The sequence below is a fragment of the Eurosta solidaginis genome, chromosome 2, assembly GCF_040869045.1.
Source record: "Eurosta solidaginis isolate ZX-2024a chromosome 2, ASM4086904v1, whole genome shotgun sequence".
In the NCBI taxonomy this organism is placed as follows: domain Eukaryota; kingdom Metazoa; phylum Arthropoda; class Insecta; order Diptera; family Tephritidae; genus Eurosta; species Eurosta solidaginis.
Window position 1 is genome coordinate 110919068 of NC_090320.1, and position 26216 is coordinate 110945283.

Here is a 26216-nt window from a genome sequence, read left to right on the forward strand (position 1 = left end):
CGTTGGTTTATATCCCTTATTTGGGGGTCGCCTGGATCAAGCTGTCTTATAAGGTCACGTTCTCTCGCTAGGTTTGCGGCCTCCGCCGGGAAGTGGGGCCGAATTTCGGGAATTCTCCCGGCGGGAATGAAACGTGCCGAGGCGGATTCAATGACTTTACGGAAGGCACGCTCCCCTTGGCGGGCATCAGTCGGGATAGGGAGGGCAGCAAAGCGGTTGTCTGTAAAAGATTTATATTCTTCCCACTTTCCTTTTTTGAAGTTTATGAAAGTGCGTTTTTCGGTGACGATGAAGTCGGCGGTACGCTCGAGCGAAATAAGTATAGTCAGGTGGTCGGATGCCAGTGTTACCATCGGCTGCCAATTGACGCAGTTTACGAGTTCTGCGCTCACGATTGAGATTCAAGGGGTTGTGTAGCGCAACATATAGCTTCTTCAACCCAATTGTCAACCTCACCTTCGAGCGGCGAATCCCGTTTCACTAACAGACGAGGCTCTGGCGACCTCAAGCTCCTCATGGAACTTGGGGGTGAGGAGGGAGGGATGGCCTGAAGGTTCAATGTGGCCATATAAATCATTCCCGAGATGGTCGGGCCAGTACCTTAATGGTGCTGTGTTACCGGAGCGTATCGGATCTGTATCCGACAAAGGACCATCACATCGATAACACTCCCCAAAGCCTTCGGCGAGTAAACTAATCGCTACAACAACAACAACATATCTGGCGAACTGTGACAGCTTCCTACCATACGTGTGGGGGCGTCTCCTTTTATTGTGCAGAACGTCGTTTCTTCTATTTGATCCGCCAACATTTCACCCCTACTGTCCGCCCGCAAGTTTGAGTGCCATAGATCGTGATGGGCATTGAAATCGCCTAAGATAATGCGATTGTTGCCAGTGAGTAAGGCTCTGATATTAGGGCGGTATCCGCTGGGGCAACAGGTGGCAGGAGGGATGTAGATGTTGATGATTTCTAGGTTTGCATCGCCTGACCGGACAGATAGGCCGTAATCTTCCCAGTTAGTCCATTACAGTTTAACTGCAGAATTCTGAAGTGCATAAGGGGAGACGCCGCGACTCTGGGGGTAAGTGACGGGTGACTACGCCTGTGTTGTGGAAGGCCAGGACGCAATTGCTGTTGTGGCCCTGGGACTGGGCGTCCTTGGGCAATCTTTGGGGTACCCGGATGTTCGGCCGGGGTGCGTCTGATCCTTGCGAGAGGTGGGCGCACCGGGTCGATCTCAGTGGGGATATGCGTGTGGAAATAGAGAAATAAGAAAGTAGACGAGATTTCTCGTTATAATGGATGTAATTTATTATGTGAATATATATATAACCTGGTTACAATATTACCTGAATATATTCTGGAAAACAGTGGAGATCGTTGGCGGCAGATGCGTGCTGGTTGGCTGTTGAAATCAAAGAGGCCGGTTGTATAGCAAGCCACAACCGTTGACCCGCAAAATCCTCCGTTTTGGAGGGGAAAGGCACCCACACATCACCCACGACATGCATATGCATGAGTGCTGACAAAAAGCACACATACTCGCCAATGACCTCCGCTGAAACGAGAAAAAATTAATATAAGACTTACACACTAAACTTAATCTAAATGAAGAGTTCGTCTGCGACGCAAAATGGCCGGGAATCCCTTCCGACTTGCTTAGCAAGCCACCTGAGCTAAGATGAAAGAATTAGCGGTTATGAACAGTGAAGTGAATATTTCTTGCCATTGAATTATACATAATTCTTAAATATAGAAATTCAGAATGTAATATGTGTATTGTCGATGGCCAGTAAGGCTGGACGAAGAGGCCGAGGTCTCCGTTCCAGAGTGGCACCATTTTTTGTTATTCTTTGGTTTTTTTGTCGTTCCGGATGGAGAGGCCGAGGTCTCCATTCCAGATTTGCTGTTTTTTTTTTTTGTTGGTTGGACGAAGAGGCCGAGGTCTCCGTTCCAGACTCAAGGTTTTTGAGGTTTTTCTGGGCTGGACGAAGAGGCCGAGGTCTCCGTTCCAGCGTATAACATGTCGTGTCGCTCTCAGGGCGACTGTGGCATTTTATGGATGTGCCAGGGCGAGTGGCCGTGAGGTTGGTTGGGTGATGCGCGTTTTCGCTTCAGCGCATGTATTTCGTCAGTTGTGTATTATACTATTACCCTACAAAACACCTGGTCACAAACCTACCCACGCCCATGCAAATGTGACTACGAATATAACCTGTCACCGTAAAATGACTAGTCAAATGACGTGGAGTGACGAGAGCGTTTTTGCAAAGTAGTTAGTGCTGTGATTTCGAGCAGCTTATATATTTCAACATAACCAGCAAGATTGCGGTGTGTGTGGGAGGTTGGAGCGGACGTGATTCCAAGCCACCCGCGCAAAATTACTTGGTTTCGGGATACGCGTGTTGTTTTATTAACAAATGTACGTTAAAATAGGTGAATAAACCGAGTTTAAATCGAAGCGGAGAGGCTCACGAAGGTATGGATTTAATTTTGTGCGACAGCTCATGATGAATAGCGAAAATCGTACTTAAACTTGAAAGTGTACCAAGTGCCGGTGCTTGCATCCGGATTGGCGATGCGTTCACCGCGACGCGTTCTATCTGCACGTACCATTATGCTAAATGTACCATGCAACTCTGTCGTGTATTTCTTGGTTAGCTGACAGCTGGTATGGTGAATTTGTGGTGTGCGAGTATATATATACATATATGTATTTGCTTGCCCTTGAAAAAAAACTAGGTCACTGGGGCAGTATCACACTAGGCCGGTAGAAACAGTTGACTCTTTCTAATTTCGGGACTTGGTCTTGTCGGGATTCTTTAATTTCGGGACTCGGATTGTTTTTGTACCGAGCCCTTATAATGACTGTTTGTGATGTTTGTTGTTGAAAAACAACAAGTCCTGCCCCCCAGCCTGAAAACCGTGCCCAAAAAACGGAAAGGGTAAAAAAAAAAAACAACAAAAAAAATTTCTTTGTAAAAAAAATGTGAATTTTTTGCAAGGAAAGGTTGTTTTCTTTGTTTTGTTCTCCCTTTTTTTTGGTTCCTTTGTTGTGTATGACTGCTTGGTATTGCAGTAGATGCCTATATTCGGCAAAAACACGTCAGTACCGATTCTGATGTTTTGCGGTTTTCGGTACTGCTTTGGTGTAGTTATCGGTATCCGCTTTTTTTCTTTCTTAATATGACAGCACTAATGAGGCTGCCGTTGGTATGTTGCGGGTTGCCATCCAGTTGTTTTCCCGTAACAGGAATTTTCCAGGATACATTAATGTAGGATTGTGGTGGATAAATTACCCTCACCACATTGTTATTTGGAAAAGGATTTTCAAGCTGGTAAAACGTAAGTATGACAAATTCCTAACGGATTTTTTGATAATTTTTTTCTATAATGGATTTTTTTTTTTTCGTTTCAGATGGAACCGATGCAACTGCTTCTAGTGTGTTTGGAGGCTGGGGAAGAGGAGCCAATCCAGGTGGTGGCGGATGTTCAATACCCGGAGCGGCGGAGGGGCTCCTATATCTGCCACGCGCCGGACGAGTTGGTGCAGCAGGCGGTGGAGGAGGTGTTGCGACAAGTTAGGCCCTGTGTGCTCCGGGCCCTGCAGACGCCTCTGGTGGTTAAGCTACGCGGGAGCACCACCGCCTGGTACGCCAGGTTCCATAAGGCGCACGAGAACGTGTTGTGGGAGCCGCAGCCAGCACAGGGTCCAACGCCTCAGGGGGTATCGATGTCGTGTGTGCCAACGGCATCTTCGGTCGTTTGGAGGCTTGATTGCCCATCTAAATGGGCATATGCAATTTTACCCGTATAGGTGTTGGAGTTGCCCCAAGCGGTATGCGTCGTCCGCAGCGCTCTCCGTGCATCGCCGTCTTCGCCACTGAAGTGGGTTTCTGTGCCACTCAGTTACGGCTGTGAAGTACTTTAATTTAATATTTGTTGAAAAGAAGAAAATAATAAATGGATTTATATTATCCTTCATATGATTTCGGCCTGATTAGTTAGGTTGGGGGGGGGGGGGGGGGGGCTCTTGTGATTTAACCTTGTGTTATCTTCTCTACTCTTAGACAGACGCAAACAAGAAACGCACCATTGGGAGGTCGAGTTGGGTAACACGGCAACTCTGTCGTTTCTCGTTTTCTTGTATGTATCATACATACATACATACGTTGGTTGAACATTCCAGTGTAGAGAATGAAGCAAAAACAAAAAATGAATCGAAAGATTTATTTTACCGTTTTTGCTTCAATTCATGTGGAATTTTGGGCATTGCTGGACAAAAAGGTAAGTGGTAAAATATTTTGCAATAATTTTACTGAAATAAATATTTCTTAGGTTATTTCAGATTTTTAATACATTTTCTTTTCTTTTTCAGGTGACTGGTGGTGGAGATCCAGAACAGTGGATGGGTAAGTATGCCGGTATCGTTCCGTTTTTAGTGTTTTTCAGGTTACCGGCATCGCAAAGGGGGTGCTCCAACTGCGGCGTCGGCCGCGCCGTCAGTTGTCACACTTTTGCGATGCCCATTGATGTATGCACTAATGGCTTTTTCTCTTTTTCTTTGCAGATTTTGTCATGGATAATTTTGGGCACAGCAGATCCTGATCGGGAAATGGGTTCATGCCACGAATACCCAGAAATGTGTTCGTGCTGGTGGTAAACACAATGATTTGGATGATGTCTGTAGAGGTGTTTACCATCACACATTTTTTGAAATGCTCGGCAATTGGTCATTTGGGGGTTACTAAAAAGGGAAATATGCTCTTGGGTTTGGGCATTTTTAACGGCTAGTATGAAATTGCCGAAAGATCGCTTATATGTTACTTATTTTGGCGCTGATGAATCTTCTGGTCTAGAGCCCGATCTTGAATGCACACGAATGTGGTTGGATCTTGGACTTCGTCCAGAGCATATTTTGCCGGGCAGCATGAAAGATAGTTTTTGGGAAATTTAAGAGACTGTGCGGTCCCTGCTCTGAATTACATTATGGTCGTATTGGCGGACGTAGTTTGCCCGAATTAGTTACTAATGATTCCGACGTATTGGAAATCTGGAACTTAGTGTTTAGTTTAGTTACTAATGATTCCGACGTATTGGAAATCTGGAACTTAGTGTTTATACAATCTAATCGTGAATGCAATGGTAGTTTGAGGCCATTGCCGAAAAAACATATTGACTGTGGCATGGGTTTCGGGCGACTTGGGTATGTTATGTTTGTTAGTGAATTGGCTGAATTTAAGGGTGTTTTCATTGCTGGCGATGATTTTAAAGCGGGCCAAACTAAACTTAAATCAGTGCTTGTTGACTTTTTGGTGGGTGCAGGCATCAAACCTGTTTCCATAGTTAGCTACAATCATTTGGGTAATAATGATGGCAAGAATTTATCAGCCCCACAGCAATTCCGCTCCAAGGAGATACCCAAAAGTAACGTTGTTGATGATATGGTCGAATCGAATCAAATACTCTTTAAACCTAATGAACATCCCGATCATGTTGGTGGTCATCAAATATGTACCCTATGTGGGCGATAGTAAACGTGCTATGGATGAATATACCTCAGAACTTATGATGGGCGGTCATAATACACTCTTCATTCATAATACATGCGAGGATTCATTACTCGCTTCACCGTTCATACTTGACTTGGTTATTTTGGGTGAATTGTGCTCACGCATTCAGATTAAAAATAATCAACGGGCCGATGCGCCATGGGTCTCATTTAATCCCGTACTTTCTATATTAAGCTACCTATGCAAGGCTCCATCGGTACCGCGTGGCGCACAAGTTATCAACTCGCTCTTTCGTCAGCGTTCGGCTATTGAGAATATATTACGTGGTTGCATTGGTTTGCCACCAAATTCGCATATGATGTTGGAGCAACGTTTTGATTTTTCATTAAGCACCAATGAGCCGCCCACTAAGAAGTTAAAGGGTATCGAGAGTAGCTGTGCCGCTGAAGTTAACGGCAAAAGTGCTAGCACTGGAGCAGCAGCAAAGGCTCAGTATGATAATTGTAAATTAAATGGTCATACGAACGGGCACAAAAAGTAATACATAGATGCTGTTTAGTGTTAACGCTTGTTAGGGACATTGGTTGCATTGATTGAAGGCTGACGTGAATGAATTATTTCAGTACTGGCGTAGATGTAAAGATTACTTGCAAAACTATCTTTCCAGCAGGTACCGCCAACTCGGGATCAACTTTAGTGACTTCACCATCAGGCACTCCCGCCCAAGCCACCTACTATCCGATGTATCATAATGGATTCCAATTGAGTATTCCACCTAGTACAGTGCCGCCTCCGTGTACACCTGTGCATTTTTACCAATACAACTAATTCTGGTACATCGCCGTCGACAGGGCAAGTAGTACCATCTGTTGGAGGCGCATATACTTTGCTTACGAATACATCAATAACTGCTGCAGTGGCAGCTGTTGCTTCACCGGCAACTCAACAACAAGTCATACAGGGTTTTCCAAAACCGTTCCGCGGTCGCCCAAGAAAAATAATATTTTCGCGCACTGGTACGGGGAACACAACAACAACAGTCCCTAGTACTAGCAATGAGGTAGACTCGAAAGCCGGCATTTATCTGTTGCCTACAACAGTGACCTCTTAATCAACAGAGGATGCTTTACGGCAACAAAAACTAAGCGCATTGCATCCTCAACAAAAATCACTCGTCAATACGCATTATTTTTTTTTTACTTATTTTAGGAAGAGCGCATTGAAATTCCTGTAATTTTCTTAAAAAAAAATTCACACGACATTTACGATTTGCTACGAAGTAACATTCAAAACGAGAAAACTTTATAGATTCAACAAACAGTTTAATAAAACGAGTGAGGCGATAGAGACAGTGGTGCAAGGGATGAAGATCAAAGTTCAAATTAGGCGTAGTGAAGTTCTGGCTAATGAAGAATAAAGGAAAAGGTAAGTCTGTAAAGACGGTGTCTTGCCTATAATGAATAAAGATTATTCCAAAGATTACTTTTGCAATTTAGCTTCATCGATTTTCAATTTCTAATTAATTTTGGCATGTGCTGATAGTATTTGATTTTGTTATAATTTTAGCTTTGCGGTTTAAATAACCATTAACATTACGATTTACCATAACTGCCAGTAATTAATTTCCTGCATGCACTTTAGAAGTGGCATTCCCTGTAAAACCAGACACGGTTTCAAGTGTCTGGAAACGATTTGACAAGAATTTGTCCATATCCTCTCACTTGGATATGTCCGTCTTGTGGTCAATGCTCTGCTCCCATAGAGCCAACGTATTTTCAGGTAATTTTGTCGAACATAAATAGGTAATAATCGCATCCCAATTTGAAACATCGATCTGATGTGTTTTTAGAGATGCCAAGCAATTATTTATGTCGCGCTGTAAGGTTTTGACAGAGCTGCCGCACTCGCTATCTATCTTTTTTAGATTAAACAAAATTTGTAGTTGTGAGTTTACGAGAATCCGCTTATTCTCGTATCTCTCACATAGGTTTTTCCAGGCTGTTTCGAAGCCTTCATTTGTCAAGGGACATTTCTTGACGATGTCCTTTGCCTCACCTTGAGTTTTCTGATTGAGGTGGAACAACTTTTCTACCGGGCTTAGGCGACTGTTGTTTTTGTATATGGCCGTGAACAGGTCACGAAACGTTGGCCAAGATAGGTAGTCGCCCTTGAACACCTCAGTATCACAGGCTGGCAGGCGGAATTAACCAATTTTGTCTGTTATAGTTCTATACATAGAACAAAAACAGCAACAAAACCAAAGTTTCTTTGAAAACCGCCGTACCAAGCATAGCTTTAACACCTAATTGCATACGAAGTATGCATGTGTAAAAGATTAAAATATTTAAAAAGAAGGCAATTGGGAAAAACTTTACAACAACTAAGGCATGACGTAGCTGAATGCGTTTATAACCATTTCTACTATCGTAGGAGTGCGGGTTCGACTCCCACTCCCGGGAGAAAAGGCTTTGAAGAGATTTACAAGGTATAACCGAAACAGCTGTCGCCTTGTCCGTCCTGATGTCACGTTGTTTAAATTTTTCCCAAATTATTAAATAAATTAAGAAATTAGATGTTGTCATGAATGTTTATATGTATATTAGGGTGATTCAAAAATGATTATTTTGTATGTGTAAATTTAATTTATATAATTCAGTTTTGTATGTTTTACATGCTATATGTATATTTTCAATGTAATTCAAGTAGGATTTATACATGTTTTAATAAATTTTGATAAATATTTGTAGGTTCGAATGTGTGGGCTTCAAAGCCGGTGGATTTGGGTCCTCACAATGTGTGGGAGCTATTACTAAGCTCATTAGCAAGAAAAGAAATTTGATGCTTTGGATTATTCACAACTTCACTGACATCAGATATATTATTTGTTTCAAGCGGCAGAGTTGACAGGGGCTGCGAACGTATAGATGAGCGCCTCTCAGCTGAGCAGGCTTTGCAGAAAAAAGGCTTTCCCGAAGTGAGCAGAAAATCCAAGTCACTCTGAAGTAAACCTACACATTCAAGATGAAAAAATTCTTTACATCAATTACACTGCACTTTTGGATTCTCCCGATTCACTTTTTGACCGCAGTTGCACGGCATATTAAGTATTTTCACTCTCTGATTTATGTTTGTGTTATTGTATGTTCGTTGTGCAGAAATTATGATTTGTTTGGTATCATTTAATTTATCCAACCTTCACTCTAATAGTTTTGCACTTTGTCTTTTTTTTATTATTTCTTAAATTTTACCGAAGAGAAAACACAAAAAAAAGACTATAGAGTCATTTTTATTTTATTTTTAAACTCCTAAAGTGTACAAAACACAGAGAGATTAGTACAACACGTCCGAACAAGATAACTGCGTTTTTGATGATTATTTACCGCAAGCCCCCCTTTTTTTTAACCCTCATTAATACCTTTAATTTGATACCCATATCGTACAAACGCATTCTAGAGTCACCCCTGGTCCACCTTTATGACGATATCTAGAAAAGGCGTACACCTACAGAACTAAGGCCCACTTCCTTTTAAAATACTAACTAACATCTTTCATTTGATGGCCATATCGTACAAACACATTAAATGGTTACCCTATGTTCGTTTTCCTACATGGTGATTTTCCCTTATTTACAAAGGATGAAGGAAAATCGTTCCAAAAAAAGGATATGGAATTAAAAACCACTTATAAACCATTTATGAAACCCTACGAAACCAACGCAGTTATAATTATTTTCAGACGAGCAGAGCTCACAGAGTATATTAATTTTGTTCGCATAACGGTAATCCATAACGGTATAAGCTAATCGAGATAAATTTATACTTCCATTTATCGAAATTATCAGGGTGAAAAAGAAATTCACTAAGCCATATCCGTCAGTCTTTCCCTAAACACGATAACTTGAGTAAATTTTGAGGTATCGTAATGAAATTTGGTATGTAGATTCCTTGACACTTATCACAGATCGCTATTTAACCGACCGGATGATAACCATGCTCACTTTGTATAGGTACCCAGCTGAGCAGAGCTCACAGAGTATATTAATTATGTTCGCATAATGCTAATCCGTAGCGGCATAAACTAATCGAGATAGATATAGCCTTCTATATATCAAAATGATCTGGGCGAAAAAAGAAATTCATTTAGCCATGTCCGTCCGTCCGTCCGTCAGCCTGTCCCTTAACAAGGTAACTTGAGCAAATTTTGAGGTATCTTGATGAAATTTGGTATGTAGGTTTCTGGGCACAGATCGCTATTTAAAATAAACGAAATCGGACTATAACCACGCCCACTTTTACGATATCGAAAATTTCGAAAAACCGAAAAAGTGCGATTATTCATTACCAAAGACTGATAAAGCGATGAAACTTGGTAAGTGGGTTGGCCTTTTGACGCAAAATAGAAAATTAGTAAAATTTTGGACAATGAGCGTGGCACCGCCCGCTTTTAAAACAAGGTAATTTAAAAGTTTTGCGAGTCGTAATTTGGCAGTTGTTGTAGATATCATAATGAAATTTGGCAGCAACGTTACTCCTATTACTATATGTGTGCTAAATAAAAATTAGCAAAATCGGATGACGAACACGCCCACTTTTAAAAAAAATTTTTTTTTAAGTAAAATTTTAACAAAAAATTTAATATGTTTGCAGTATATACGCAAATTATTTCAAGATTCAAATCCAGTAACGATATGATGCAACAAAATACAAAAATAAAAGAAAATTTCAAAATCGGCGTGGCTCCGCCCTTTTTCATTTAATTTGTCTAGAATACTTTTACTGCCATAATTCGAAAAAAATTTACCAATCCTAGTGAAATTTGGTAGGGACATAGATTGTATGGCGATAACTGTTTTCTGTGAAAAAGGTCGAAATCGGTTGAAGCCATGCCCAGTTTTTATACACAGTCGACCGTCTATCCTTCCTCTCGGAAGTTAACACAATAACTAGAGAAAAAATCGATATATCTTTACTAAACTTAGTTCACGTACTTATCTGAACTCCTTTATCTTCGTACAAAAAATGGCCGAAATCCGACTATGACCGCGCCCACTTTTCGATATCGAAAATTACGTAAAATTAAAATGCCATATTTCTATGAAAAAAGGGATGAAACATGGTAATTGGATTGGTTTATTGACGCAAAATATAACTTTAGAAAAAACTTTGTAAAATGGATGTGACACCTACCATATTAAGTAGAAGAAAATGAAAAAAGTTCTGCAAAATACTGTTCGTGGTATTATATATATAGATAAATTAGCGGTACCCGACAGATGATGTTCTGGGTCACCCTGGTCGATATCTCGAAAACGTCTTCACATATAAACTAAGGGCCACTCCCTTTTAAAACCCTCATTAGTAACTTTAATTTGATGCCCATATCGCACAGACACATTATAGAGTCACCCCTGGTCCACCTTTATGGCGATATTTCGAAAAGGCTTCCACCTATAGAACTAAGGCCCACCTCCTTTTAAATAATTATTAACACCTTTCATTTGATACCCATATCCACCTTTATGGCCATATCTTGAAAAGGCGTCCACCTATAGAATTAAGGCCCACTCCTCTTAAAATACTAATTAAAACCTTTCATTTGATTCCCATATCGTACAAACACATTCTAGAGTCACCCCTGGTCCACCTTTATGGCGATATCTCGAAAAGGCGTCCACCTATAGAACTAAGGCCCACTCCCTTTTAAAATATTCATTAAAACCTTTCACAGGGACGGATCCAGCACGATTTTGGAGGGAGGGACGATTTAAGTAAACTTTTTAAGTAAGATAAAGTGACCTTAAAATTGTTCATACAAACACACATTCATATCTACACTCATCTGACAAAAGTCATCATCACTTAGATGTTTTCAGTTTTTACTAAGTTTTGCTGCGACCTTCATTATTTTCCAAATTTTTATAAAAATTTGTATTATTATATAACACCAACAATCCAAATATACACTTAAGACTTTTTTCTGAGAGATAAATTCTAAAAATTCTTACTGAAAGCTAACAATTTGCATGAAAATTCGCGGAATCTTTCCGAATTTTCTAAAAAGTTTTAAGTTTATATTTTGATTTTTGGTGTTATATAACAATATATACTAGTATAGCCTGTGGTCGAAATTCGACCAACGTGTATTTTTTTCAACTCAGTCTATGCATCAAGTGTTGGAAATATAGCAAACTGGTCTAACTTACTTAACTTTTTCTTCAAAGTTTTAAATTTTATCTAAGACTTTGTACTTTTTGATTGTATTTTCTTAAATTTTTATTTTTTTTTTTATTTTTTTTTTCTTCTCTTTTATTCCTTTATTTCCTTTATTAATTTTTTTTCTCATTTTATTGTAGTAATTTACTCTCACAACAATTGATGGCAAAATTTATTAAAACAGTTAAGCTTCTCGTACAAAAACGAGTATTTTTTTTAGAAAATCTCTATTAATCTGAATGCTGTTATCAATAAAAAAAAAAAATTCTACAAACTTTTCACATGTAATTATAACGTTTTGGTATTGAGCTCCTTAAACAAAAATATAAATATCATGTAAAATCAAATGAAATTGACATAGAATTATGGTGAAATTACCTGAAATTGAATTGAAAAATAGGTGTTTCCACACCACCCGGAAGGTGCTACGAAGATAGTTTTGGGAGCTCGGTTCCCCAGTAGGCCTATATCACCCATATAAATATATCGTCCATTTACTTCAATAGTGTCAAAATTCAAAAACACGAACTTTTAGTTAAAAACGAAGAAATTTGCTAAAGGAATTGAGCCTATTTCACACCACCCGTTTAATTTTGTATAAATACATATCTAATATTTAAGTGTGACACAAAACAAAAATTTCGAATAGAATAGAGGATACCTTCATAAAAAATAAAATAAAAATATAAAAAAGTTATGTAATGATAAAGAAGGCAGAGTTTACTAAAAAAATGTTTAATTAAAGAAAAAAAATTAATTACTTAAATTGCGAAAAAATTAAGTGAAGTGAACAAACGGTTTCATATAAAAGCGCAATAAGTGCACTTAAACTTTTTTCCGGGTTTTAATGTGATCATTGTGGAAATATGAAGATTCTAATGTTCGGATATTTAAAGTTGGGATTCCCATTGAGATCCATGTACGTAATTAATTTGTATTAAATTTGTAAACACTCCATTTCATGAATATAAATGACCATAAGTAGTATGAAAAAGCCGGTTCTAACTCAAATGGAGAAAGGAAAAATGATAAAGGAAAAGATATACACACTAGAGTGACCACAAAACATATGGGATTTGCAAAAGTATTGAATTTTTTCGCTCCCCGCGCATTTTTTGATAGCTTGACAATAGAAAATAAGATCTGCATAAAAATCTGACCACCTGTAGTGGGAAATAGCCACGCGCATTTGACCTAAAATTCAAAAATTGACCTAAAAATTATGCATGGCTTTAGAGACCAATATCTCTTTAAACAATGATTTTCGGAGAAATAATGTAATAATCATTTTTATACAAAATTAAACTGGGAACATATTCTGCATATGATATTTATACCTACCATTATCCTTTCAGGACATATTGAGTCCTTAAAGTGAAATTTAAATTTTTTTATTTGTTAAAGTTTGAAGAAATGCGGCTTGCTTATTTTAAATCATTTTCTTGACTATAATAGTGCATGTAAATTAAAAAAAAATTACGATGTGTAAAACTACTTTAAATAAACTATTAAATGATGTATAGTTTATGCAATTCTCTATTTTTTAAATATTTATTTTTGCCTTTTTAACAAACAAAAAAATTTTAATTTCAATTTAAGGACCCAATATGTCCTGAAAGGATAATGGTAGGTATAAATATCATATGGAGAATATGTTCCCAGTTTCATTTTGTATAAAAATAATTATCACATTATTTCTCCGAAAATCATTGTTTAAAGAGATATTGGTCTCTAAAGCCATGCATAATTTTTAGGTCAATTTTTGAACTTTAGGTCAAATGCGCGTGGCTATTTCCCACTACAGGTGGTCAGATTTTTATGCAGATCTTATTTTCTATTGTCAAGCTATCAGAAAATGCGCGGGGAGCAAAAAAAATCAGCACTTTTGCATTTGTGGTCACTCTAATACACACCGACACACATATATATACAGCAAAACAATTTCGTTGCCTAATTTTAGGCGCGCAAGTTCTTAAGCTTAGAGCTTTTTGTTTCTGTTCTGGCGGATGTATAAGAAAAAGTTTACAGCTTTTAGCAGAGCTTTGCCGTTTTTTACGTTTTCTAAAATCGGGTTAATTTTTTCAGAAAGGGAACTCCGCCTACCACATGGGAGGTCCTGGGTTCAAGTCCCGAGAAAAATCCCAAACATTTAGAAACATATTTTTTCAATTAGAAGAAAGTATTTCTCGGCAGTGATTTGGCAAACGCTAAGCGTGTATTTGTGCATGAAAAGCTTCTCAGTGAAAATTGATCTACCTTGCAGATGACGTTCAGAGTCGGCGTAAGCCTTTTAGTTCGCGTCTCGTCAATTTCTAAGAAAAACCAAAAAAAGCGCCATGCAAATTGAAAGAGAAGTTCGGCCTAAACCTCGTCGTAGGTACATCACGCCAAGTATTAATTTTACTCTATTTCAAAAACTTAAACTAATTGTCAGTACGATAAGCGCTCTTGGCTGAGAATATGGAGTTTGGTTACACCCGATCTTAGACTAAATTTTAATTTTTAAATAAAAAATTAAAAACGAATAGGTGGACAATTTTTCAAATCTCAATAGAAAGTAATTGGTGAATCGGATTAATTACATACGTAAACTAATGATCACGCCTACTTATTAAATCCATATTTTATTATCATTTTCACAAATAGTTTGACAGATTCATATTTATCGTTGGCGTAAAATCGGTTACGTCATTGCAGAAGAAATACGGACCCATGAAAAACATTTCAAAAACTATTTTCCATAGCCTTTTGCTGCTTTTCTTCATTGTACTTTCCTCTGGACAGTAAACATTTGTTTTAAAATTTTCTTAATTACTTATCGGTAGCTCAATTCATAAAGTCCCTAACCAACAAATACAAGATATGTAAAAAATTCTTCTTAAAAACAATTTTTGGTTATGGACTTTGTGAATGGAGCTAAAGCTATGTTGTGCTTGGAACGATTTTGTATCATACATGGTCTATACTAATAATCATTTTCACTTTCACAGATTTCAACACTTAGGAACTTGCTGCAAAATTCGGTTAAGAAAAACCTTGAAAAAGTCCTCAGCAGTGCAGTCATAATGGACTACAATGTTGACGGGACGCATGGGAAGAAGGGCCTTAAATACCACTCAAAGTTTTATTCAGTTTTCTTGGGTAACATCCGTAAAAAGTATTAAATTTACATAATCTTGATATTTTATTATTTCGCAGAATCTATTATAAGCCTGTCTTCCAATGATGAACCGGAAGAACAACTTAGAAAAGCAATGCAGTTGCACAAGAAGCGGGTTTTTCAAAAAAAAGGCGGCATGGCGAAGGCAGTAAAAACATTGCCAGGAAGTCTGGAGTAAACTGTTTTTCACTTTTTCAGTTTTAGTTGGGAAAGTTGCAATTGAAGTTCAGAAAATTACAAATGAAGTTCAGAGTGTTCAATTAGAGTTCAGAAAATTACAATTGAAGTTCAAAAACTCGGATTATAATTTTCTAAACTTCAATTATAATTTTCTAAAATTCTGAATTTCAACTGCAACTTTCTAAAGTAAAACTAAAAAAGGTGTAGCTCTTTAATTACATAAGAATGATGAAACCTTGAAGGTTAATTTTTGTAAAAGAATTTAAGTATAGTTAGAAAATTTTGAATTATAATTTTTTAGTTTTTATATATAAGTAATTTTAATTTATATAAGTTCCTAAGTTGAATGTTAATTTTTGAAATGAATTTGAGTTTAGTTAGAAAATTTTGAATTATAATGTTTTAGTTTTTGTATACAAGTAATTTTAATTTACATTAGTTCCTAAGTTTATATATTGTGAAGTGATATATATGAAGTGATATCTATACATAAATACTTTTATAATTTAATTAAATTAATCAAAAATGCATTTTTACTAGTTTAGTAATTTTGAATTATACTTTTAAGTTTTTATATACGTAGTTATATGAATTTTTATTAAAATCTATTCCAAAGTATTATGTATTGAAGTGATAAATTTTAAAGTGATACATGTGTATATATGCATACTTTTTATATATATGAAATATAATGAATAAAATGAATTTGAGCAAATTTAACAATTTTCAAGTAATTTTTCAACCCGACTAGGACTAATATATTAACTAGTAGGATGGTGACGCAAATATCGACTAGTATGTCAACTGGTATTACAATGATGCATAGACTGAGTAGTATGCCAACTAGTATGTTGATGTTGAATACACTGACTAGTATGTCAATTGGTATGATATTGGTGTATATAATAACTAGTATATCATCTGGTATAATGCTGGCGAAAAGGCTGACTAGTGTGTCAATTGGTATGACCCTGATGGGTATGCTGACTAGTATGTCATCTGGTATGATGTTGTTGTATATAATGACTAGTATGTCAAGTGGTATGATGTTGGTGTATATAATGACTAGTTTGTCAATTGGTATGATGCTGATGCAGAAGCTGGCAATTGATATTTCGTAGGACATCGCCGTGTTAAAAATACCAGTTGCTAATATGGAAAAAAGACAGAACTCATACTAGTTGGAATTTTTGGCAAACTAGTATTCTTCTAGTATACAACTAGTTGGTTTGACTGCAGGGTAGTAATGTGAAACTGTGCGATATATATCAACAAACCACAAAATACATACCGATGGATACATCTATCCATGGGAAACTTGTTCCAAGGTATATATATACCGACAATGACACATCCATCCATATACATACACTTAGTAAGATAAGAGCTACTTGTCTCAATGTATATAAATTGGGCACCTTTTCGGTAAAAAATGTAGTAGTAGTTGTTTAAAACTGCTTAGTACTCATCTATATTTCAAGGATAATCATTTTATAAGGATCTTCAACTGTGTTAAACCAGACTTACTTCTAATAAACAGTAATAAACTATACTACTTATATATCGACACATCTCTAACACCGCTGGTGCTTATAGACATATTCCACATTATGAATCAAGCTCTTAAGGATTTAAAATCAATTTCAAAGAAAAAAATTCAAAAACCAATACTGAAGGCGATTGATGTACCAATTAATAAAAAATTAAAAATTGTAAAAGCCAAAAGTGTGAGGACAAAGTTTGGGGAGAAGTTAATGATAGAACTGGATGATAATGTTCTTTTTCTTCCGGATTCATACAACTCCTTAGAAGATTCAACTATTGAAACAATAAATAAGAATACATTTTATATAGAACTGATTAAACCTGGTGAAAACTGAATTCACCATTATTTGAATTTCATACAGAATAAAAAAATTTTGAATTATTATATTTAAAAATAAAATAAACAATTTATATTTTATACTTCAAATAATTTATTTTTATTAAATAAAAATTCTAAACATAATTGCCAACATATTACTGTGTTGTGTTTTTGTTTTTGATCATAATTGTAATGTATTGGTGGCTTCAGATAATCAATCGGTTGCCGCAAATTTCCAAAACTATCAAAATATTCTTTATAATTTTTGTTTTTATAGTATGCTACCCAATGAGTGCCAGGACCATCAGCATCGCCTAAATTAAGAATTCCACATTCTTGAGCATTCGGTTTATTCGGTAGGGAATTTCGCATAAAAATTCCTCTGAAATGTTTAAGATGTTTGCAATATTTCATTAAATCTATGTCTCTTAACGGCCTTTAGGGTAGGCTTTTTATTCGTTTTTTGGATAGGGTCGTAAAAATATACCATATCCCCTTCTATACGGTTTGAGGAATAGTCCCTTCCCCATAGCGATTGATTCCATATATCTATCATGACAGCTAGCCTCAGCCAATTGCTCCTTTCCATTCCTGATATCATTCAAAACTTTTGCTATAGCTGATCCACCAGATGCTATACCACCAAGTGCACCCAACGCTGTTAAAATTGGAAGTAGTGGTAAAATTCCACCAATTTTTGGGACTGGAATTATTCTCGGTATATTAATTTCTTTATTTTTAAAGCTAGACTCTATAGCATTCTTAGAAATGTTATAAGCCTCATTAAATGACTGCGGCTTCTTTTTGTTAAGTATGTTGATACCTTTTTTAACTGCCATCAAAAAATTTTTATTAGATGATACTTTACGAGTTTCCATCTTTTTCCATTTTTTACATTTAGATGTATTTCTCATTCCCAATTCCCAATTTGAGTTTTGCTTTCTTTGCATTTGTAACGAACCAAGCGTTTGCTCGTTCTTTGAAATCACTATCCTTAGATGTTACAGGTTGCCAGGCTTTCTCAGATAAAACTTTATCAGGTTGGTGTCTGCTATTTATATTTTTCGATTGGGAATATGCAATATCATGTTCTCTACAGGCTTCTACTAAAGGATTTATACCCTTATCACCTCTTTCTATCCGTTGTCGGAGTTTCGTTCCAGGACCACAAAATTGATATCCAGGTAAATGAAGCTCAATAGGTAAATAATTAATCAAAATATTTACAAAACCCTGGCCAGCCTTTTTACGTATTCGTCCCATTAAGTGTTTGTTTTCTTCTTCTTCTTCTTAATAATAATGAGAGTGAGTGTGGGTGAGTTATAATTAAATGGTGATTTTATTATAAAAGCGATTGTTTATATTGCTATAAATCTAGTAAACAAAATGAAAGTTGTTAAACAACGTTTCCAACTTAAAGTTAATATTGCCGACAATTGTATAAATGTTAAAAATGTTACCAGATATAGTCCCGCTTTACCAAATTCCATACGAGCGCTGATTGTGGGACCGTCAAATTGTGGAAAAACTAATGTTATGCTCAGTTTAATTGAAAGCCCAAACGGGCTTATTTTCCGAAATATATACATTTATTGAAAATCATTATATCAACCAAAATATATCTATTTAAAAAGGAATACATCTTTATACATTTAGTGAAAATGTTGATGTCATCAAACCCGCTGAAGCTAAACCACCCTAAATTTTTATATTCGATGATGTAATATGTGGAAAACAAAGTACAATACGAGATTATTTTTGTATGGGTCGTCATAAGAACATTGATTCTTTCTATTTGTGTCAAACTTATACAAAAATTCCTCAACACTTAATTCGTGATAATGCAAACATGATTATTGTGTTCAAACAAGATGAAATGAATCTTAAGCACATCTATAATGATCATGTTATCCGAGATATGTCGTACAAAACATTTTTAAAAATTTGTATAGAGTCTTGGAGAAATGAATACGGTTTTGTTGTTATAAGTAAAGATGATCCTATAAATAAAGGTCGATATCGAAAGGGTTTCGATAATTTTATACAACTATAAAAGGTCTATAAAAGACATATACCACATCAGATTCTTATCAGATACACAGCTGATAGGTAACAAATTTACCAAAATCATGTCAAAAATCATATGACTGTATTAGCAATTCTTGTTAAGACCAGGAAAGTATTAAAAGACAAACTTAAAAGAATGAAATTGGGAGAATTGGATAGAATCAACTTGTTGGAGGATACATTTAAACCCATTTCGAAACCATTAAATGAATTAGTTGATAATTTGAAAAACTCTAGTAATAAAAACAATGTTACTAATTATAATGGTGATGATGATGATGAAATTTTGCAGGCGGACAGTGCAAAAGAAAGTAAAGACATGGAAGTTGATACATTGCTAACCGTTGAAAATTATGTGAATGATAATGATCTTGATAGTAAAACAAACATTTATTCGAACGATGCAGATAGTTCTCGAAAAGAAAATGTTGAGAGACAAGCGATGAAGAAACCTACAAAAAAGAAGCGAAAGCCTATTGATATTATTAATGAGCAATGTTTTAATAAAAACCAGTTTTATGAATGACTGTGAAAGACCAGCTTCGTATATTCCAAGTAAATCCCATGATGACGAATTAATAAAAAGAGCTGTACAAAGCAATGTAATGAAAACTGAATCAGATATCGATAAAAATCTGAAAAGCGAAAATCTGGTGATATCATTAATGAGCAATGTTTTAATAAAACCCAAAAATTAGATAGTGTTATTAGCGTTAAAGAAAAAATTAATTATATGAATAATTGTGAACTACCAGCCGCGCTATTCCCAGCAAACTAAATGATGAACAATTACTAAACAAGGCCGTAGAAAGTCAAAATCAAGCTGAAACTTTAAATGATAATACTACTCTAACTGAACATGATATTTTGAGAAGAATCGAAGAAGATCCTAATATGCGGTAAAGACATAAACCTGTAAAACGTTCGAGTAAAAATCAACTAAATGAAGATTATAAACGGGTTAAGCTTACTCACCCCCCCCCCCCCCCCCCCCCTAACCTTCGAGTCACTAAACTGTTGAATAAATGACTCCAGTATAGCATAATGCAAAAATGGTCTTTATTAGACTACTTTAAAATATCACTTATACTTCGCAACTGTTAGCTTGCTTAAATCAAACTGATTTGTCGTGCCTCAACTGTTGCCACTTTTTTACTGTTTGGTTTCCTCGTTGACATATTTCGAGGCGCTTCTATTTCTAGAATTTAGTTACGAGCTATAAAATTACCAGCTATAACTACGTATATAGCTTCTTATATGCACGTGTATATGCGAGTGATACTTGCACAAATTATTGCCTACTTTTGGGAGTATCTCAGATATATGCATGTGTTTGTGCATTGCTCTCCGCTGCTTGTATGGACATATTGATTGATTTATTGATGTGCACACAAGTCACTGCTTAGTATCGGCTTAGAGATGATAGTACTAATATTCGTCACACTGCCCTCCACCTAAGTCTGATTGTCCCGATCAGACAAATCTATCGATCTAAATGCTGCCAGCCTTTCCAAATGAACCATTTTGGTTCGTGTTTGCCAATGGTTTTTATGCGGTACACTACATCGTTGATCCGTTTTACAACTTTGTATGGGCCTTCCCAATTACACTGCAATTTCGGGGACAAACCTTTTTCTCGTTGTAGGTTGTATAACAGCACCAAATCTCCTTCCTGAAACCCTTCCGAATTAATTGTTTATCGTATCTGGATTTCATCTTTCTCGTTGCCTTAACAGATCGTGTATCTCTCTCAGCTCTTCTCCCAAGGTACTAGTGGATTTCTTGACATTTCTCTCCGCATCGGCATCTACCTCAAACTTCAAATAAGCTGGCAGTCGAAGGTTATTGCCAAAAATTACCTTTGCGGGAGTTTGGCCCGTTTTCTCATGCACTGCCGGTAAGCCATCAAGAATAATTACATGTGTGTATCCCACTCCTTATGGTACTTGTCTAATACTTTCCTTAATGCTCCTCCAATGTTCTATTGAAACGTTCCACCATACCATCGGACTGAGGATGCAATGCAGTTGTCCGTGTTTTTCGAATGCCCAACTTCTTACATATTTCTTGGAACACAGCTTTTTCAAAGTTCCTGCCTTGGTCAGAATGTAACTCCATTCGTACACCATACCTTGCAACCCATTCGTTTGTAACCACTTCTGCTACTGTTTCTGCTTCTTGGATTGGGATTGGATATACCTCTGGCCATTTACTGAAATAATCCATAACCATCATTACGTATTTGTTTCCGCGGTTGCTAGTAGGATATGGACCTGCGACATCGATGGCGATCCTTTCAAATGGTGCACCTGAAATATACTGCTTCATATGGCCATGACTTCGTGTTTTGGGCCCTTTCGTTCTGTTGCAAACCTCGCAGTTGGCAATCCACTCGGTGACCGACTGAAGGCAACCAACCCAATAGAATCTCTGCTCAATTTTCTCGAGCACCTTCGTGATTCCAAGATGACCTCCACTTGGACCATTATGCAGCTCGCTGAGCACGTCAGGTATCCTCTTTCTGGGAACACCTATCAGTTTCTCCTTGCATTGACTATCCATACTCTCCCATACTCGATGCAAGCAACCGGATATCAATTCTAAACTGTTCCACTGTGCCCAATATGACTTCGCAATGGGACTCTCTGCTGACATCTCCTCTCTGTTTGGTCTTCCGTTTCGTTCGTGCCCTTGCATAACATGTGACAGATCAGTATCTTCTAGCTGACACTTCCTTAGTTGTTGCTAGTCCCATTCATCCGTACATGTTATAGTCATTAGCCGGACATCTATAATGTCTTCTTTAGCCTCGACCTTTGAACAGTGCTTGCATTCCAAACTACATGGTCTTCGTGACATTGCATCAGCATTTCCACAGGTACTACCTTTTCGATGCTCAATGGAAAAGTCATAGCTTTGTAGTCGCTCGATCCACCGTGCCAATTGTCCTTCTGGATTACGGAACTGCAGAAGCCATTTCAACGCAGCGTGATTTGTCCTGACGCGGAATCGTTGGCCGTAGAGGTATTTGTGGAAATGTTTAATGCACTCTACCAATGCCAACAGCTCTCTCCGTGTAACGCAGTAGTTCCTCTCTGGTTTTCCAATTGAACGGCTGTAATATGCAACTACCTTCTCCTGTCCATCGATCGTTGTGATAAAACGCCTCCTATAGCATATCCACTCGCATATGTATCTAGAATAAATGTTGCTCCTGGAATCGGATATGCCAACAATGGGGCAGTGCAAAAACGCTCTTTCAATGTTTGGAAAGCCACTTCTTGCTCCTTCTTCCATTCAAAAGCTTTATTTTTTCTTGTAAGCACGTGGAGGCTATGGGCTACGCTGGCAAAATTTGCTACAAATCGGCGGTAATATGTGCACAGCCCAAGGAAACTTCTCAATCTATGTAGGTTCTGTGGTCTTGGCCAATCCTTTACAGCCTCTATATTTTCGTTCGCAGTGCAGATGCCCTCTGTCTTGACCTTGTGACCCAAATAATTTACTTCCTTTTTAAACAGCGCACACTTTTTCCTTTCAGTACCTGATTCACGAGTCTTTCAAAAGTAGCTTGTGCATTACATAGTTCAAAAGGCATCACTGTAAATTGCCAAAGACCATCACCGACACTGAAGGCTGTTTTCTCTTTGTCTTCCTCCTTCACTTCCACTTGCCAGTAGCCGCTTTTCAAGTCCAGATAGCCTTCTTCTAGTCCCTCCGTGCCATGATTTCATCTGAAAGATCAATATTGCTAGTAGAAACCTCTTCCTGGAGCTGTTGACAATTGATTATTACTTCAGCCTCTTGGCATCTTTCCAAAATAGCTCCTCTAGTCAGTTTGAGTGGTGACTTGAACTCATTGAGTACTCTTACTTCCATCTTGTTTTGTTGTAGCCAGGGTTTTTCCTACAAGTACGTTCGGTGTTGATTTATTTGCTGCTTCGACAACCTACAATTTGTTTGTACCACAATCTCCATCAACCTTTGCCCAGATGACTGCTTCTGATTTTGGTGGTATTTGCTGACTTTCTTCCATCAGCACTCGTTTACTGCTGTAGTCTCTCTCGTAGCCGAAATTAAGGGGCACATCCATGTTCTATGCCGATTAAGAAGTCCACTCCAATTATGATTTCATCAACAATCTCTACCACTATAAAATTGTTTACTACCGTGACGTTCCCAATTGCGACTTCACATGATACTTCTCCTAGAACCGTGGTGTTCTCTGAAGTGGCTGTACGCAATCTTGCTCCATGCAATGGTCTTATCTTCTTGATGACTAAATCCGCTCGAACGATGGAATGACATGCACCCATATCTACAGTCAGTAAACGTTCCTTTCCATCCACATGTCCTCCGACAGTAAGATTGTTTGACCTTCTTCCAATATGTGAGATAGAGATTATGGGGCATTCAATTGCGGGAGCCAGCTGTTGTCCGTTGCGGCTGACTCGCTTTAGTTTAACGATTGAGAGATTTGGAGATTTGCCCATCTCCTTCAGCTCTGCGTTTACGGCAACCCACATTGTTGGAACTATTAGAACCGGTGCTGCAATGACGTGCAATGTGACCTGGGTTGCCGCACTTGAAAGATTTCATAACTCCAGCATTTTTCTGTTGTGACCCCTTCAGCGCTTCAAAAATTGTGTCTACCCAGTCTGGCATTTCCACTTCCACGCGATGAGCTTTGTACGCTGGCTTACTGAAAAGTGAGGCTGTTTCCTGAGTCAGTGCATGCGATACCTTTTCAGCAAATGTTAGTTTTGGATTCGCATATGCAGCTCGTTTCATTTCCACATCTCGTATGCCATTTATGAAGATCTGGATTTTTACCCTCTCGGTGTATTCAACGGGTGCGTCCGCATTTGCTAGATGGGCCAGTCTTTCGACATCCGACGCAAACTCCTCCAAAGTCTCGAATAGAGCTGCAACTTTATCTTCAGCATTCCAGTTGTTTACTGCTGCGGTCATCTCAAACTGTAGCTTAAAAACCTGGAAAGGAACAAAACCGTCAAAGTATGGTGTTTTTACCTTTGGATTGCTTGCTGAAACAGCTGGGTGATTTAATGCAACTCTTGTATACGACCTCTCAGAGTATCCACCTCGGCTTCGATTTTTTTCTCAAACTGCGTTATTTTCTCGTCCATACGCCCTTCGAGTTTTGATAATATACAAGCCTCTTGCACTTCGAGTTGTACTGTTATGCGTGCGTCTTGTTCTTTGAGTTGTGTTTCCATCTTTGATATAATCTGTGTCGACATTTCTGAAATATGCGTTTCTTGTGCTTGGATCTTTGACGTTATGCGTGTCTCCTGCGATTCCAGTTGAGATGCCATTGTGGATGTTTGAGCAGATATTGCAGCCATAATCATGTTCAAGTCTCTGCGCGTAAATGTCTGCGATGTTTCGTTTTTCTCTTCAATTTTTGTTGTTGTCTCGTCGACATCAAAATGAAAGACACACTCTTCCACGTTAATTCCTTCTGCTTCCATTGCCTCTCGTAGTCGTGCCTGAAGTTCGAGTTTAATGCCTGTTGTATTCTATCCACGGCTCTCCAACTCCTTCTTCAGTTGCTGGATCTTCAATTCACTTAACTTTGCCATGTCCTTGTTGCCCTCTGGAATTTATTCAAAAATTCCTCTTCTGACACCAATTGTAACGAATTTACTGAAATTCAACTTATTCCAAATCTTCTTCTAAGGTTCGAATAACTAAACTGTTGAATAAATAACTCCAATATTAAATAATGCAAAAATTGTCTTTATTAGACTACTTTTAAATAACAATTATACTTCGCAACTGTTAGCTTGCTTAAATCAAACTGAATTGTCGTGCCTCAACTGTTCTACATTTATACTGCTTGATTTCCTCGTTGAAATATTTCTAGGCGCTTTTATTTCTAGAATTTACTAGTTAGTTACGAGCTATAAAATTACCAGCTATAACTACGTTTATAGCTTCTCATATACGCGTGTATATGTGAGTGACACATGCACAAATTATTGCCTACTTTTGGGAGTATCTCAGATATATGCATGTGTTTGTGCGTTACTCTCCACTGCTTGTATGGATATATTGATTGATTTATTGATGTGCATACAAGTCACTGCTTAGTATCGGCTTAAAGAATGATAGTATCCCTTAGTGTTGCTAATATTCGTCACAATATATACATTCATTACGAAATTGAGTTGGCTGTGGACTACTGCGACAGTCGCTCAGCCAAATTGATTGGGGCACTCGGAACAGAGATTGCGCAATTGACTTCCAATGATATAACCCAACCAAAACAGATATGGCGTTTGGCAGGACTAAAATACATTTTACGTTGTCGACAAAAATAGGAGCACCCTGCTTTTCTGGTGGCAATGAAAATGAAGTTATACCAACTCACCGGAACAAATGTGCGCAGTTCAAGGACGCTAGAATGCCAGAACCTTCTTCTTCCAAATTAATAAATGAGGAAACTCAGCTTTGTTTTTATTATTATTGTATAAATAACTTTACTTTTAATTCTAGTTTTATATAATTTGATTTAAAAAGTTTAGTATGTATTTAGTGAATAATTCCAAGTATGTATCCAGTGAAAATTTGCGAATAAGTGAAGTAGCTGCATGAATGCTATGTTGCCAGAACGCTGCAAAAGAGCCGTGGTGAATTACGTAGTTGGTGCTAACGTATGGAGCGTTAGATTAACTCAATTATTTTACCCAATATTGGCAGGGTGAAATATTAAATAATTTGAACGCGCTGTTAGGCTTAGCGTCTTGACAATTATTGATTCTTTATTGGAAAATGCTTTCTCTTTTATACAAAATTTCTTACATTACAAATACGTATTTACACAAATACTTACAAACTAAAAAGTACATACATTCCTAGTGCATATATGCCAAGTCAGCACATTATTATTATAGTGACCTATTTATAGACACATGCAATTATATACATATAAATATTACATATAAATATTTTGGCAGTCACATTGACCATTGAATGATGGATAAGTGTGTCGGTCAATGTGACTGGTTGTAGATAACCAAATAAGTGTCGCGTGTGTCAGCATGCACAAGTGATGTTGAGCTCCCGCTGATTCGCATAATGTATGTTGGATTAACTTGAATACTTGGGTGGTCGGTATGAGTGTATGTATATTGCACCATTTAAAAGAAGTGCATTTAAAGTAATGATACACTACCCACCTTAGTGGAATAGAC

At 37.4% G+C, this 26216-nt stretch overlaps 1 protein-coding gene and 1 pseudogene across 7 annotated transcripts in view; both read left to right on the forward strand.

Annotated features, from left to right (window-relative positions):
* LOC137240148 (uncharacterized) overlaps positions 1-26216 on the forward strand; it is a 1574936-nt gene that overhangs the window by 1439750 nt on the left and 108970 nt on the right. The window lies entirely within an intron of this gene.
* Positions 4201-6627, forward strand: LOC137239363 (inositol-3-phosphate synthase-like; annotated as a pseudogene).